The sequence below is a fragment of the Eufriesea mexicana genome, unplaced genomic scaffold (genome assembly GCF_001483705.2).
Source record: "Eufriesea mexicana isolate 0111107269 unplaced genomic scaffold, ASM148370v2 scaffold1217, whole genome shotgun sequence".
Lineage (NCBI taxonomy): Eukaryota > Metazoa > Arthropoda > Insecta > Hymenoptera > Apidae > Eufriesea > Eufriesea mexicana.
The window spans coordinates 78,025-82,968 of NW_016909323.1; positions in this window are offsets into that span (position 1 = coordinate 78,025).

Genomic DNA, 4,944 nt, shown 5'->3' on the forward strand with positions numbered 1-4,944 from the left:
TGCTATAGTGTTCAAATCATCAATGAACAGACTAATCTACCGGCTCTGTCAGCGGATGTACTAGGTACCGTACTGCCAACTGTCAATACATTCAGCCATAGCTGTCCTACACATTGCTGAATCTAGTGTAGCAGAGGAGTATGGATCACGAGTGAACAAATTAATTCAACTGCTGCAGTGCCTTGTTGGCGAATGTTCTAAGAACCGTACTGCCATCTGGTCTAGATGTAACTAGCCTATACATTGATAATTCTCGAATTGCTCTGCATTCAATCGTCAGCGAATAAATTTGTAAAATGGCTACATTACTGTGAAAATAGATGCACTCAGTAAAGTGTTGTCAGCAGTTAATGTCTAGAAAGAAGTTCGGCCTGCTTTTTGGCATTTTAGAATTGCTACAAAATTTGAGTCATTAGTAAGCGTATTAATCAAACAGCAACAGCGCTCTATTCGAGGATGTACGAATTACCGGGCTCACAATTGCGAATACCACTGGACACAACTGACATGTTCACGGATTATGCTAGGTTTGTGGCGCAATTTCAATCATCAGTGAACAGATAAATCCAACTGCTGCATTACTGTGATGGTGGCTGTGCTCTCTCCTTTGTTGACATTAGTTATGTGCTCGAGAGTTAATGGAACTGTCTCCTGCCTCCCTAGAACTTCTATAGAACTCTAGCCGTCAGTGAGCTGATTAATCCAGCGGTTACAGTGCTCTGATGTTGTATGTAATAAGTATCGTTCAGTCAACTGTAGATATCTCAAGCCATACCTCATAAATGTTGCCTGTCCTAGAATTGCGGGGAATTCAGTCAACAGCGGACAATTTCATACAGCGGTTACATTGCTGTCATGGCAGCTGGACTCAGCACTGTGTTATCAATAGTTAATACTTCGAGCTATAATGGATCTGTTCCATGCAATTCTAGAGTTGCTGTGGCATTCCAGCAATCAGTGAATGGATTAATCTGACAGCTACAGTGCTCTGTTTGTGCACTTACTACGTACCGTAGTGCCAAATGTAAATATTTCTAGCCACAACTGTTCTGTACATTAATTTTGCTAGATCTGCTGTGAAATTTTGATAATCATTGATGGAATCAATCGAACTGCTGCAGTACTGAGATGACGGCTATACACAGTACGGCATTGACATATGTCAACGTCTCTAGCGAACATTGCTCCGTCCATTAATAATTCTACAAATACTAAAGGACTTAAATGACTAGCGGAGGGAATAATGCAATGGCTATAGCATTGTGTAAACGGTCACACCCATTTCTTCACAGGTATTTAAGGTATCACTTCCGATGTGTGATCTATCCGTCGATCATTCTATAACTGCTATGGAGCCTATATCGTTAGTGCACAGATTTATCCAACGGCTGTAGTGCTCTGCTTGAAGATGTACTAATTACCGAACTGCCAGTTGTAAATATGTTACGCCACAAATGATCGAGGCATTGGTTATTATAAGCTGCTGTGGAGATTAGGTCATCTCTAATGAAATTAGTAGAAATACTGCAGTACTGCACTGATGACAGTACTATATACCCTTCTGCCCGTTGCTAATATTACGGGCGCTAATGGAACTGTCTTTTGTCGTTCTAGATTTTATATATCATTTAAATCATCATTGAACAGATCAACCGACGGCTATGTTGCTCTGCTGGCGGATGCACCAGGTACCGCACAGTCAATTATAAATGTACTATGCCGCAGCATATCCATACATGAATTAGGCGCGAATGGGTGCGGAATTTTTATCGCCAGTGAACAAATCAATCCAACGGCAACAGTGCTTTAATGATGGCACCAATGAGTACAGTTTTGTAGACTGTTAATATCTCGAGCGATAGTGGATCAGCCTTCTGTCACTCTAGTATTGCCCTCGCAATTTCATCGCTAGTGAACAACTTAACCAATCAACAACCGTGCACTGATAATGGCTACACTCGGTAATGTGCTGATATATGTCAATGTTTCCCACGGAAGTTGCTATATTCATTTACCATTCTACAGTTGCTAAGGAAAGTAGAGATAATCAGCGAACAGGATATTTCAATGAATATATCACCCTGTACATGGCTAAACTCAGTAAAATATTGTCATGTGTCAATTCCACTAACGACGTTTTATCCATTGATTGTACATCCCAGAATTGTCGTAGAGATTAAATCATAAGCGGACAAGTCAATCCAACGGCTACAATTCCGTGATGATGTCAGTATTCGCTACTTTCTTGTCCTTTGTGTGCATCTCAGGCTACTCTGAGTCTGCCTCTTGTCATTCTATAATTGCTATCGTATTTTAATCTTCATTGGGCGGATTAATATAGCGGCCACATTACTGTGATGATGGCTATACCCTGAACTACATTGACATACGTCAACGCCTCCAGCGATAATTGCTCTATCCATTGACCATTCTGTAATTTGAGACGAACATATCTGCTCAGCTAATAGATTAACTCAAAGGCTATAGCATTGTAAAGATGGCTACACTCAGTTCTTCACTGTCATTTGTCCATATCGCTATCGATATATGATCAATCCACTGATAATACTGGAGTTGCTTTGCAGATTATATCACAGTGAACAGATTACTCCAATGACCAGTGTGATCTGTTGGTGGATGTACTAAGCACCGCACTGAAGGTTATAAATATCTCTAGCAATAACTGGCCTATGCATTGACTATACCAGAAAAGCTGTGGAATTGACGTGATCAGTGAACATATTTATCAAGTCGCAATAGTGTCGTGTTGATGGCCATACACATCACCGAATTGGCGTATGTCACTGACACCCGCTGAAAGTGCTCCATACATTGATCACTCCACAATTGCTTGCGAACTCATATGTTCAGAAAGCATATTAGCACAATGACTATAATATTGTGCACATGGCTACACTCGGTAATGAACTGCCATTTGATAATGTCTCTACCGATGGTTGAAACAGCCGTTTGTCGCTGTTCAACAGCCATGGAGTGTAAGTCATAAGCGTACTGATAAATCCAGCGGCAACAGTGCTCTTGTGGCTGATGTACTCAGCATAGCACAGTTAAATGTAAATATCTACAGTTATAACCTTCTTCACACAACGCGATGATCACTATACTCAGTACTGCCATGTCAATTGCAAATATCATGAGTGAGAATCGATCTGCCTTTTGTCGTTTTGTAATTGTAAGAGAATTTATATCATGATTGAGCAGGCTATTACAACGGCGAGAGTGGTCTGCTATTGGATGTACCAAGTACCGCAATGTCAGCTGCAAATATCTCTTGCCATAACGCTCCTATTCATTGCTTATTCTGGAATTGCTGCAGAACTTGATTCATCGGTAAGGGAGTAATCCAGCTGCAGCTGCAACAGGCCATAACGGTCCTATTCATTGGTTATTCTGGAATTGCTGCAGAACTTGATTCATCGGTAAGGGAGTAATCCAGCTGCAGCTGCAACGCGCTGAACGCAGGACTTTGTCCTTCTAAGTCAAGTGACAATATCCCTTGCGTGAATGGGCCATTCTTTTGTCGCCCTAGAATTGCTGCAGAAATTGAATCATCAGAAAGGGGATTAATTTAGCGGCAACATATCACTAATGATGGACGAAGTGAGTACCTTACTGACAGCTCTAAATATCTCCAGCAATAACAGAACTTTACATTGATTATTCTAAAATTGCTATAGAATTCAATCATCTGTGTACTGATTAATGAAACGGCTATAGTGCTCTGTAAGTGGCTATGCTCAGTGCAGTATTAGCTTGTGTCAAACACACCAGCGAAAGTATTTCTATCCGGTGAGCATTCCATAATTGCTGTAGAGGGCATAAGATTAGCGAACAGATCATTCCAATGGCTGCAATATTTTGAAGACGTCTAAACAAGGTACTGCGTTGTCACTTGCCAATATCCATACCGATATATGATATATCCCCTCATCACTCTGGAACTGCTGCAGAGTTTAAATTATCAGTGAACAGATTTATACAACGGCTTCAATGATCTGTTGGTGGATGTATTATGTACAGTACTGTAGATAGGACATATCTCCAGCCTTAACCCTACTACACGTTGATTAATACTGAAATGCATAGGAATATGCATCTTCAGTGAACAAAGTGATCCAACGGCCATATGACCATGAGGAAGGTATTACTCAGTACTGTGTTGTCAATTGTTAATATGTCGAGGGATGATGGATCAGCGTATTGCCATTCTGAAGTCGCTTTGGCATTAACAACACTGATCAAAGGATTACAACGGCGAATGTGCTGTGATTATGGTAGTACTAATCACTGCAACGTCAGTTACAAGTGTCTCAAGCCATAAAAGCATCATACACATATTACCCCTGAAGGGCTGCGATAAAGTTAATGATATTAACAATTAACAACACTGTGCTAAGTACATGCATCATCAGAGCAACTTAGCCGTCGGACTACTTGGTCCACTGATAAATGCAAATTACAGTGTAACTGCATGGTACCTAATTTATAGCACAGTTGTGGCAAGTCGTATTTACAATTGACAGTACAGTACCTAAAAGTACCAGATACAGAGCATTGTACCCGTTGGAGCAGTACGTTCAGTAACGATTTATTTCCTGTAACGTTTCTGGAATGCCAAAATTCAGATCCATTGTCACTCGAGATATTTGCAATTTTCTACACAGCAAGCACTATGGCCATCATCACAGGAATGTAGCCGTTTACTACATTGTTCGCTGAAGACACATACTCCAAAAACAATTCCAGAATAACCTATGTACAGTATGGTTATGCCCAGTGATATTTACAGTTGACGGTGCAGTTCCTATTACATCCGCCTACAGTGCGCTGTCGAATTTCGATTAACCACTTCACAGATGATTATGTGTCTATCGCAGTTCTAGTACTCCGAATTAGCAATTGACGAAACGGGGCTGAGTGTAG